Here is a 13,298-nt window from a genome sequence, read left to right on the forward strand (position 1 = left end):
TTTGCATGAAGCAGAAAATCTCTGGCTGGATGCTCACCATCATCTACAACTGGGCATTCCCATAAACAACAATGACTGGAACATTGTGATTGCACTATGTTTGGGCAAGTAACTGAAAGCTCCCTGCATGGCACACATCCAAATGTTAATTGTGAAAAATTTCTTAACGAAATATACCTGCTTAAAGAAGGTTGTGTAGAGTAACTATGCATTTCAAATATTCTTATGAGGCAAAGCACACCCTCTAGGCTTTGCAAAAACAAAATGGTCTTCCTGTGAACCGGCTGATTCACGTGATGGAATTCAATGCTGCATATGTTTGAACATCTGTACGAGCAATGTAAAGCTGATTAAATAATGCAAACTGATGGTCTTTTTTTCTTCTATTGAGGGCTCTTTGGACTGCATGTTGTGGGTTCACAGCAACAGCATCCAAATACAAATGCAACACCCAGAATCAGCTCCATACCGTTTACCTGGTTATGATGGATTGATGAGGGAATAGCCCATGCAGCCCATTAAAGAGCTTTTGAGATAATTATCCAATTGCTTTTGGTCCCTATATAAAGAGGCAGCTCCAAATTAAAGAGCTGTTATTTCTAAACCTCTATTCCAATTAGTATGCGAATATCCTCAAATTAAAACTGAGAATTTGCACTTTAAGCATATTGATTATGTAAATATAACTTGGATATGTTTTGGTAAATAGTTAAAATGCTAAAACATGTGTTACTGTCCAAATATTTGTGGACCTAATTGCACAGGGTTTGCCATTTATATGGATACACCTAAATAAAATGGGAATGAATGGTGATATCAACTTCCTGTTTGTGGCACAATAGTATATGGGAGGGAGAAGCCTGAAACACCGTGTCTGCGAATTGAGATACTGATTTGGCTTTTATCCTAAGTCGTATTGCAGGACTCGTTAAAGGGTTGATTGTGACTTGTAGGATCGCTACTTCCAACAGGTGGCGCTATAGAGTTAAGTCCTCTTTTTCTCAGAAGAGGTAATTTGAATATTTAATTTCCCAGAGGAGCATTGTACGGCAAATAAGCCTCCTTACCTTGACAAGCCAGCTGGTATGTCACTCTCCATAAGGAGAAACGTTACCCCTTAGACCCCAGTCCAGAGCCTCTCACCTAGCCAAATCAGTTCTCATGCTTCGCAATGATGAGGGCCAACAGTCCGAAACACCGTGTCTGAGAATTGAGATACTGATTTGGCTTTTATCCTAAGTCGTATTGCAGGACTCGTTAAAGGGTTGATTGTGACTTGTAGGATCGCTACTTCCAACAGGTGGCGCTATAGAGTTAAGTCCTCTTTTTCTCAGAAGAGGTAATTTGAATATTTAATTTCCCAGAGGAGCATTGTACGGCAAATAAGCCTCCTTACCTTGACAAGCCAGCTGGTATGTCACTCTCCATAAGGAGAAACGTTACCCCTTAGACCCCAGTCCAGAGCCTCTCACCTAGCCAAATCAGTTCTCATGCTTCGCAATGATGAGGGCCAACAGTCCGAAACACCGTGTCTGAGAATTGAGATACTGATTTGGCTTTTATCCTAAGTCATATTGCACGACTCGTTAAAGGGTTGATTGTGACTTCTAGGATCGCTACTTCCAACAGATGGCGCTATAGAGTTTAAGTTCTCTTTTTCTCAGAAGAGGCAATTTGAATAGACATTCTTATAGTCTTGAAATAGCCAAATCAAAGTCCAGATGTCAAACAAATTGAGAATTTATGACTGAGCTTGAGATATCTTGAAATAGCTGTTCGCTTATGATTCAACACAACCTGACATACCTTAAACAGTTATTTATGTAAAGCCAAAAAAGAAAAAATGCAGTAGCAACAAGCTGATAGAGACCCATCTACACATACTCATAAACAATACATAGAGGTATGAATTCATTTATATGTACAGTATTCTAAGCATTATCTGGTACAATGGAAAGGTGATTGTAAGCCATACTGCTATCCATAGTCATAAGTCAAGAAAAGCTCAGGGTGACATGTGGAGGAGAACACTTGCAGGAGTCCCATGAGGATGAAGGCTATATATCATGATTTAGAAGCTGAGAAATTACAAGTTATAGCTCCTTAGAAGACAAAAAGAAATTCCTGAGTATCCACAAAAATGTCCTGCAGTTCTGAGCACAAACAATATTAATGACATATTGTGTCCTGTCTGCTTTCTCTCTCACCCTCTCATGTCACGGACACCACATTCATTCCATCTCTTATTTTCAAGCAGCAGTTTTCTTAGTATGAATATTAAAGAGGAATCCATTTACCGCTATTTATTATGAGCCGCTGACTGACCACAGCTCATACAACCACCTAATATAACTTATTTATTTACCCATATCATTATTGTGACCATTTCAGTGTATTGCACATACTTCCTATAGATTTATTATTGTCTTCTTTTTCTATTAATGTAAATCCCATAATCCGATCACAAAGGCTATAATATAATGCAGTGATCAGAGATGTTCTTCCCATATCAGAAATAGAATTGTTACTTCATCCTTTATTTTGTCTCATTATCCTGTGATCTGTCATAGCAATTTATAAGTCAATAATTTATTATTGATTAATCAGCATGAGAATAAAATGGCACGGTGGCTCAGTGGTTAGTACTGTTACGTTGCTACACTGGGGTCCTAGGTTCAAATCTCACTAAGGACAGGAATTTATATGTTCTCCCTTAGTTTCCTGCCTGTCTTTTAGATGAGGAGAACCCTGGTGTCAGCACTGACTCACAAGTGGCTCAATATTTGCGTTGGGGCAGTGCACTATAAGCCATTGCATTATTGTGTTAAGAGGGGCCATTATAGAGGAACATTAAGCAAAAGAAGGAAGTAATAATAAGTATTAACCCCCCTCCTTAGTTTGAGTTGCTAAGCAGCAGGACTGTTTGCAGCCATTATGAGACAAGCCAATGAGGTTGGGAGTCTGTGAGGTATGGGTATAGTAGTTATAGAGTCCCATAAAGTCGCAGAGCAACACCCTTTTAAGTGACCACTAGTGATGAGCGAATATAGTCGTTACTCAAGATTTCCCGAGCATGCTCGGGTGTCCTCCGAGTATTTTTTTAGTGCTCTGAGATTTAGTTTTCTTCGCCGCAGCTGGATGATTTACAGCTACTAGCCTGTTTGATTACATGTGCGGATTCCCTAGCAACCAGGCAACCCCCACATGTACTCAGCCTGGCTAATAGCTGTAAATCATTCAGCTGAGGCTATGAAAACTAAATCTCCGAGCACTAAAAAATACTCGGAGGACACCGCTATATTCGCTCATCACTAGTGACCACTGTTACCAAAAATGATATGATTAGATTCATAACTAGTGTTGAGCGATACCGTCCGATACTTGAAAGTATCGGTATCGGAAAGTATCGGCCGATACCGGCAAAATATCGGATCCAATCCGATACCGATACCCGATACCAATACAAGTCAATGGGACTCAGGTATCGGACGGTATTCCTGATGGTTCCCAGGGTCTGAAGGAGAGGAAACTCTCCTTCAGGCCCTGGGAACCATATAAATGTGTAAAATAAAGAATTAAAATAAAAAATATCGCTATACTCACCTGTCCGACGCAGCCGGGACCTCGGCGATTGTAAGCGGCAGCGTTGTTTCTTTAAAATTCGCGCTTTTACTTGCTTACGTGAATTCCCGGCTTCTGATTGGTCAGGGCGGCCATGTTGCCGGGACTCGGACCAATCACAGCAAGCCGTGACGAAATTACGTCACGGCTTGCTGTGATTGGTCCGCGTCCCGGCAATATGGCGCCGTGACCAATCACAAGCCGTGACGTCACGGGAGGCTGGACACGCGCGCTTTTCAAAATAAGCGCGTGTCCAGCCTCCCGTGACGTCACGGCTTGTGATTGGTTAATGGCGGCCATGTTCCTGGGACGCGGACCAATCACAGCAAGCCGTGACGTAATTTCGTCACGGCTTGCTGTGATTGGTCCGCATCCCGGCAATATGGCGCCGTGACCAATCACAAGCCGTGACGTCACGGGAGGCTGGACACGCGCGCTTTTCAAAATAAGCGCGTGTCCAGCCTCCCGTGACGTCACGGCTTGTGATTGGTTAATGGCGGCCATGTTGCCGGGACGCGGACCAATCACAGCAAGCCGTGACGTAATTTCGTCACGGCTTGCTGTGATTGGTCCGAGTCCCGGCAACATGGCCGCCCTGACCAATCAGAAGCCGGGAATTCACGTAAGCAAGTAAAAGCGCGAATTTTAAAGAAACAACGCTGCCGCTTACAATCGCCGAGGTCCCGGCTGCGTCGGACAGGTGAGTATAGCGATTTTTTTTATTTTAATTCTTTCTTTTACACCTTTTTACATTAATGTTGTTTCGATACCGATATCCGATATTACAAAAATATCGGATCTCGGTATCGGAAATTCCGATACAGCAAGTATCGGCCGATACCCGATACTTGCAGCATCGGAATGCTCAACACTATTCATAACCCACTTTTCCAACCTAAAAAAATGTTGAAGGATCTAAGAAAGTTTGGGATACTAATAACTTAAAATATTGTCTATTTTCATAAAGTCAAAAATGGATTACATTCTTGAAGTTTAAAGTTCAGTGACCCTACAACCCATTCCTACTTAGGTTCAGTGTGGGTAATGTGGATGACCTTTAATTATATTTAAATGGCATTTAAGTTTTAACACAGAAAAATCCATATTTAGTCAGTTTAGGACTGATGCATTTTTCACTGTTTTTGAGCAGACACATTTTGGGGTTTTATCGAACATACTTCAAAATGCATTTAGAATAAAACCGCTATCATTTATATACCCTGAATTCAATGGATATCTTTTATTCCATACGGACCAGCAGCGCAGCACACGCACATCTCCTTCAACTGATTCTAATTTGTATATTTATCACTTGTTCAGTGTGGCATATACAACAATCAACAAGGCAAAGGTGGTAATAATCTATGGGGGTCTATATATGAGGGGTCAAGCAGTGTCTGATAGGTAGCTCATCTTATCCCGCAGTTCTTGATCTCTTACTCTGCATTGATGTTATGGAATGTCAGTGCAGAGTAAAGAGTGGACCACTGAGATATTGAAAGTATATGGCCGACCTGTAACTGCTTAAGCAAAGTAACATACCATACTATTATGTAGGACACTTTTTGAAATTGTAAAGCATATTTTTGCACTACTTTATTCTGCACACTGAAAAATATATTTTTATATTTAGGACAAATTTCTGTGCACAATAGAAATGTTTGTATGATTTTTTTTTTAATTTTCATGTTGTGACGTAAAATAATCAGAAAAACTTTTGAACCTTTCCAAGTCAAACTGAATCTAACAGATATTAGTATGGGCGGACTGAGTGTGCTGACATCTAGCAGTATCGAATCAACCCCTTTCTACAAAATAATGCAGATATTAATTTCACCTGTCAGCAAACCATAGATATCAGTCAGCATGTGGATTACATGACTAATTTATCGAAACCCTTGTATTCCAAATATTTTGAGTCTGGTGAATTTTACATGTAACAAAAGTTGTCCATGGCAGTTACACACTCCGTGTCCTTTACAAGAATTTCGGTACAGGCTAACGAATCAAAAGTTTATAGCAGTTGAATGGTTTAACAAATCAAACTGTCCCATACAAACATACTGCAGCAAACCAGATGTAAAGCAACTCTCTGAGGAATTAACGCAGCTCCAGTTGCTCTCATATTGTAAATTCCAGGAGACAGGAATGTCCTGGACTAAGATACTGTCTACTTAATCAGCCTAAATTTGATTCTTGGAGCTGCAAAAAAAAGGGAATACATGTAAATAAAAAATAAAAAAAACATTGGCAAGTGAACATTCTCCATAAAAAATGTATTTCACAAAGATAAAGATTGTTTTAAATTCTTTTGCAATCAAAACGATTAAAAAAAATAAAAAGAATGGCATTTTCAGATGAAGGCATTGTTAAAGGTTGATAAACAAAAGGTTGTTGTTCTTTTAACTACAGACAACACTATCTAGAAATGCATTGCTTATTATTAACCCTGTACCCCAAAATATATGGTTATCTTAGTGTCTCAAAGTCCATGGAATATTAACTTCACTACAGTTTTGTGGGATATGAAAAGTCCAAAAAAATGCTGTTAGCATGGAATCATCAAAATGACCACTTGGACCAATTGCTTATTAAAAGTATGTAAAAAAAAAAAGTATAAAAAAAAAGATTAAATGTAATGAATAAATAATTAAAGGGATTGTCCACTACCTGACACCAATTCTTAATTATTTTAAGTGCCCCACATTAAACAAAAGAAAACATACACTTATCTCCTGGACCGATGCTGCTCCTGCAATGTAATTGATTTGATTTTCTGCTTCGGCAGCTGATGGTTGTGTGATGCTACTCCTGCAACCAGTGACAAGTCACTGCCCGGAATTATGGTGCTGTCTTCACAGGTGATGCATTGGTCTGGGAGGTAAATATATGTTGTTGTTTTTTTAATCTTATGAGGGGCACTTAATCAATTAAGAAGGGGTTGTCCAGTAACCCCTAGAATTGCGGAGCCCTTGTTTTTTTTTACAATTTTTCACTACTGATTAAAAATTCAAAAAGCGCATGTGGCATTAAAGCAACCATAAATGGAAATCAAATCTCTCTTTGATGGTGCTATGGGGAAAATGTTTACTTGCTAGTAGAAAAAGATAAAAACTTCCATAATGAAACTTACAAGCATTTGAGGCTTTACTAACACGAATCAACATGTTTCAACCTCAACAGTCAGACTTAAATAAAAAGTATTTTTATCTGAGCCTGATGAGGACCTCACATCAAGGTGAAAACTCATTGCTTGGTGTAAATAAATCCTCAGTTGCTTAGAAATTCCATTATATGGATTTTGACTGTTGCTGTTAGCAAGCAATGATCTTTCCCACTGCAGCATCAAAAAAGTGCCATGCAATAAAGGTTCGACTTTCATTTGTGGTTGTTTTGTTGCCACATATGTATACTGTTTGTTTTTTTTCCACGTAACTTGGTTAATTTGAATCTGGAGATTGAGTTTAAAGGATTCAGTGGTAGTTTTGAGAAAAGGCATACAATTGGTGTTATGCTCTTAGAATTACTCCAAAAAGTTTAAAACGTTAACTTTAGGCCACTCCAAAACATTTACACATTTCCCCTTAAATCACTTGAGTGTTGCTTTAGCAGTACGCTTTGGGTCATTGTTGTCATGACTCTCTTGTTGGGTGTCCCAGGACCAGGGGCTTCTTCTCTATCCCTAACGCTAGGGACTCCCTAGCTTGCCCTGTTCCCTTGATTACTTCTGATGGTGAAGATGCCAGGGCCACGTACATTGCCTTAGCTCCTGAATCCGCCCTCAGTCTGTGCCCTTCCCACACCAGGGAAAAGGGGAGTAGTAGAGTACCGTAATGCACCAACCAGACTAATAATGTAATACAAACAGGGATAAAGGAAATACCAATCATACAAATATACTCACACAAACAACAGAAATAAACACCGGGGAGTGGAGGATGGGGTAAAACCAAAGTAGGAGAAGAAAGGGCATTATCTCACACTCAAAACCAAAACCATATAGCAAAGTAACATTAACTTAGGGGCATGCCTATATTCACTATCTTCTACACTGTGGCAGCAGCAGGTCTGTACAGCATTCATTTTATTTCGGACAGGTCTATATACACTATCACTTGTAAAAACTGTTACTTTGCTATATGGTTTTGATTGGGACAGGCTGATAGATTCACGATCTCACTTTCTCCCTCTAGGTTCTCATTGTGCACTTCCGTTCCTAATACCACGGCCCAGCACCCATCATTACCTGCTACTCAGTATCCTTTGTTGGACATTGGGGCTCATTTATGTAATTGTATACAGTAGTTATGCTATACCCTGTATTCTCTCCTTATCCACGCTCACAGCTTTTTCTTTAGCTTGAGAAATTCCACGACTCACGCAGCACATCTGGATTCGTTCCAACCGCCACGGTTGTCACCCCCTATTTTTTGTCTTTTGTCTTTTATGTGATACATTTATTTATATATTTCTTCAGAACCAGCACCCATCGGATTTGGATTCGTTTTACTTGTGTGCATATACTGGTCCTCTTTATGTGATCCATGTTGTGTAACATATAGCTTTCTCTATAAATTATGTATTTCAGTTTCATATATGATGTTTCTGATGAAGGTCTTGTGACCGAAAACGTTTATACATCATCAATTACTGAACTGGTTGCACCAATAAACGAACAGTTATTTTTTCATTTTGCAAAAAGGACTCTTGAGTGCCAAGTTTATTATTCATGCATTGACGGGTTGGAAACCTTACTTGAGCACCACCCAGGAGCCTCGAGTGCCGTGTACAATTTCTATATCTGATTCTTCCTTACACGTGCACCCTGGACAATGTCTAGCGAGACGTTCTCCTTCAACGCAACAGAAGTGGCGGAAATTCTTTCAAAAGTAACCTCACCAAGCGACTTTCTTCAAATTCCCACCCAGGTACTGAAGAACCGAGACCTGGAACGTGAGTCTAGAAGAGCTCTTAATTTGGAGCTCCACATTATTACATTGGCTGAATACCTTCGGGTTCAAAGAATTCCGAGGGGACTGCGGGTTTCTCTACAACCCACATTCTTCCGGGACGACAAGGACTATTGTAAAAAATTTGAACATATTTTGAATAAGTGCTCTGCAGATTTGATGACATTAACCCTCTCTTATTTACAAAAGAATTTGGATACCGTGAACGCTCAAATATGTGCCATCGAAAACCAACTGACCAGCACAATGCCCCAGGAGGAGTATCAAGAACTCAAAAAGAAGAACCAAGAGCTATTACACACTCACAGGGTGGAATTAGAAAAGAAGAAAAGATCGAAGTTCCTGAGGGATGCGGAGGATTACCTACAAAACCGCGTCTACCAGTGGCGGGATTCTCGGCGTTCCACCAGACGACACAGCTCCCTCAGCTCTTCTGGCTCCACCGACAGCAGGCCTGGCACCTCCAATACTTCTACCTCCCTTTCTTTTTTAGGGAACAGCCACGGTCGCCAAAGAGGAAGACGAGGCGGGGGGGGCAATGCCGCAGGGGAGTCCAGAAACCAGATGTCGACCCGATCCCCCAGGTAAGGACCTCCCACTGGTAATCAACATATCCTCTAAGAATCTGGACACACATCAGTTGTCTCTACTTCAAAAGGGCCTATCCTTCAGCCCCATGTACAAGTTTAATTCTTTTGAACTAAACATGGACCTACAGAGGTTTTTTCGGAACCTCCGGCTACGGGTCCACTTCTCGGACAAACCACCCACATTGACTGTACCATCTCAGGGGGTTGCCTTCATTCTTGAACTCCGGAAGCTGGGACTACGTACCTCCAGTTCTTTCATGCCTCCACGGGGAAACCCACCAGTGGAGACCTTTGTGTCTCTGGTGGAAAGAGACATTCATACATTCACTCGGGATGTGGAGCGGGGGAGGTTTCATTTCCAACCCAATCTTTCACAGTCAGAGAAGCTATCCTTGGAGCGACTTACATCAGATAACTCACTCATAATAAAACCAGCGGATAAGGGCGGGGCCACAGTGATTATGGACAAATCTGATTATTTTGAGGAGGTCTTTAGGCAACTTTATGATACATCAGTTTACAAAAAAGTAACCCACAATCCACTTAATCAGTTAGTCCAAAAAATCAAACCAGTTGTGGAATATCATTTCCAGGCGGGCACTATTGACAACAAAATACGGGATTTTCTCATCAAAACAGACCCGATTACACCAATTTTTTATATTTTGCCCAAAATACACAAGCGACTGGTTAAACCACCGGGACGTCCAATTGTTTCACTAACAGACTCCATCCTGTCACCATTAGCTATTGTGCTGGAAAAAATTCTCACTCCACTGGTTAAAACCACCCGTTCTTTTCTGCTGGATACCAATGACTTTATTCAAATAATCAGAGCTCTGGGCCCCCTACCCTCCACATGCTTCCTTATAACTTGGGATGTTAATAGCCTATACACGGCCATAGTCCATGAAAAAGGCTTAGCAGCCACTGATAGACTTTTGAGTGAAGCTAGGGTGGACATGAAAATCCGGCACCTCTGTGCCGATCTCCTGAATCTAGTACTCACAGAGAACTATTTCATGTTCCAAGATACCTTTTATGTTCAGCAGCAGGGCACAGCAATGGGCTCACACGTAGCGCCTCCATACGCTATCGCGTACATGGCAGCCTTCGAAAATGATTTTGTCTACAGCCATCCCTTATTCATATCTCACTGTAAAATCTGGCGGAGATATATAGATGATATCTTTTGCATATGGGATGGACCTCTTGAGTCACTCCTACTGTTTTATGACCACATCAATCACATCTGGCCTGAACTCAAATTTTCCATCCAGCATGATACAAACAAGATCAGCTTTTTGGATACTTTGATTTTTCGAGACAGAGGGGGCTCCCTCGGTATTGATTTATTCACCAAACCCACTGACAGAAATGGGCTGCTACACTTTAGCAGCTGTCATCCTCCATCCATAAAAAACTCCATCCCTAAGTCACAATTTCTTAGGGTCAACAGGATTGTTTCCAATGAGGATACAAAGAGAGTGAGATTGAGTGAAATGGAGCATAAGTTTGCAGCTAGGGGTTATCCACAGGGGATCCTTACAAAGGCCCAACAAGACATGACATCTAGAAAAACCACTGACGGATGTAAAAGAATCCCTTTTGTCACGACCTTTCATCCATTCTCTCGCCTGGTACAATCTACCATTAGGAGGCATTGGAGTATACTCTCAAAAAGTTATCCACAAATTCCAGAATTTAAAGTACCCTTCCTGTCTTGTTTCAGACGTGCTAAAAATCTTAAGGACAGATTGGTCAGAGCAGATGTGGGCTCAGACATTGTCATTCCCAGGCAGTCTTTCCTACAAACCCAAAAGTGCGGTACCTTCCCCTGCCTCAATTGTCTTCAGTGTAGTCATGTGCAGAAAGGTCCCTCAGTGTTTCATCCCCACACAGGTAGGGCCATACCTATCCGTGGCTTTTACACATGTGAATCTTCATTTGTAGTATACCTCATCAAATGCCCGTGTGGTCTGGCCTATGTGGGAGAGACCACACAAACAGTTCGGGACAGGGTGTCCCAACACAAATCAACCATTCGTTGTAAGAAGACCCATCTCCCCCTTCCTCACCATTTTGTTGAAAAAAATCATAATATTTCCCAACTTAGATTTCAGGTTCTGGAGCAAATTGATCCCCCCAGGCGGGGCCAGAACCGCATTAAGATACTTAAAAGGAGGGAGGCTTTTTGGATTTTCACGCTGCAGACCTTGGAACCCAAGGGACTCAATAGGGACTATGATGTCTCAGCTTTTTTATGATACCAATTATTTAATGTATTGGAACTCTTTTGTATCCTTGTAACATGTACCTTTTAGAATGTTATGCATTTATGTCTAACACTGTTTTCTTTTAATTTCTCTTAGAACCGTTAACACCTCACTGGGCACCGGTGTCACCACTTGTGGTAGAGTATGTATGCACTGCTATTCTTCTAGTTACTCTACACATACCATGCCATTATATTTGGCACCATATTACCAGTCCTGTGCAATCTTTTACTGCTTGCTGCCATTCACTATTATGTCCAGGGGTCTATCAATCACACTATTACATGCCATCGCTGTCTAGACGGCATCCACGCAGGCGCAGTATAGCCCTCACTCCTGCTTCTCAGCATCCATTAGCTCTGCGCAACTGCGGCATCCACGCATGCGCAGTATAGCCCTCACTCCTGCTTCTCAGCATCTATTAGCTCTGCGCAACTGCGGCTTTTTGCCACGATCACATGGTCCATGATGCGGCGGGTCACATGACCTGCTTACTGGGCGCTCTTATACCCGGAAGTAACGCTGGCATTCAGCGTCTTCCGGCTCTACCGGCTACACAGCGTTCCCTGGACCTGGATGCACAAGGTAAAAACATGGGGCCTCACTCTCCAGTACTTATCGCTATATGCACATTACTTAGGGATAAGTCCCACTGTGCATTTATCTTCCAGCACAAGTTCATTACAGCGGGACCCTTGCTTCCCCAGTGCGCCCTACTCTACAGTCTCCCCAGGAGCCTCCAGGTAACCAGCTCTACCCCTCCACATATGTTACCATCACCCACGGTCCGTGGTCTCCTTGTGGGCAGTAACTATCTGCCCTCATTATATTCCTTAGGTCAATTTGCCCGGTAACACCTGTGTGCAGGCCTCTTGTGCCTATATATTGTTGCTGCCCTGCTTCCAGGTACTACATTTATATGTATATACAGGTATATTTTTAGGGGCCAACTTAGGGGCATGCCTATATTCACTATCTTCTACACTGTGGTAGCAGCAGGTCTGTACAGCATTCATTTTATTTCGGACAGGTCTATATACACTATCACTTGTAAAAACTGTTACTTTGCTATATGGTTTTGATTGGGACAGGCTGATAGATTCACGATCTCACTTTCTCCCTCTAGGTTCTCATTGTGCACTTCCGTTCCTAATACCACGGCCCAGCACCCATCATTACCTGCTACTCAGTATCCTTTGTTGGACATTGGGGCTCATTTATGTAATTGTATACAGTAGTTATGCTATACCCTGTATTCTCTCCTTATCCACGCTCACAGCTTTTTCTTTAGCTTGAGAAATTCCACGACTCACGCAGCACGTCTGGATTCGTTCCAACCGCCACGGTTGTCACCCCCTATTTTTTGTCTTTTGTCTTTTATGTGATACATTTATTTATATATTTCTTCAGAACCAGCACCCATCGGATTTGGATTCGTTTTACTTGTGTGCATATACTGGTCCTCTTTATGTGATCCATATTGTGTAACATATGGCTTTCTCTATAAATTATGTATTTCAGTTTCATATATGATGTTTCTGATGAAGGTCTTGTGACCGAAAACGTTTATACATCATCAATTACTGAACTGGTTGCACCAATAAACGAACAGTTATTTTTTCATTTTGCAAAAAGGACTCTTGAGTGCCAAGTTTATTATTCATGCATTGACGGGTTGGAAACCTTACTTGAGCACCACCCAGGAGCCTCGAGTGCCGTGTACAATTTCTATATCTGATAAGATTTCTAGCCTGGGAATATATATATCTGAGTTCTGTTTTTCTAACAAATCTGTGTTCTTTCAGTTTTTACTGTCCATTTCAGTGGATATGCATCTTTAC

The 13,298-nt window shown here is 41.4% G+C and overlaps 1 protein-coding gene and 1 long non-coding RNA gene across 5 annotated transcripts in view; one reads left to right on the forward strand and one right to left on the reverse strand.

Annotated features, from left to right (window-relative positions):
- Nucleotides 1-13,298, reverse strand: part of HDAC9 (histone deacetylase 9) — a 902,387-nt gene that overhangs the window by 594,060 nt on the left and 295,029 nt on the right. The window lies entirely within an intron of this gene.
- On the forward strand, nucleotides 10,865-13,187 carry LOC143783467 (uncharacterized). The gene is made up of 4 exons (XR_013217188.1): nucleotides 10,865-11,599; nucleotides 12,584-12,646; nucleotides 12,737-12,802; nucleotides 12,979-13,187. It is a non-coding gene; the product is annotated as an uncharacterized LOC143783467 (long non-coding RNA).

Source organism: Ranitomeya variabilis, chromosome 6, assembly GCF_051348905.1.
Source record: "Ranitomeya variabilis isolate aRanVar5 chromosome 6, aRanVar5.hap1, whole genome shotgun sequence".
NCBI lineage: Eukaryota > Metazoa > Chordata > Amphibia > Anura > Dendrobatidae > Ranitomeya > Ranitomeya variabilis.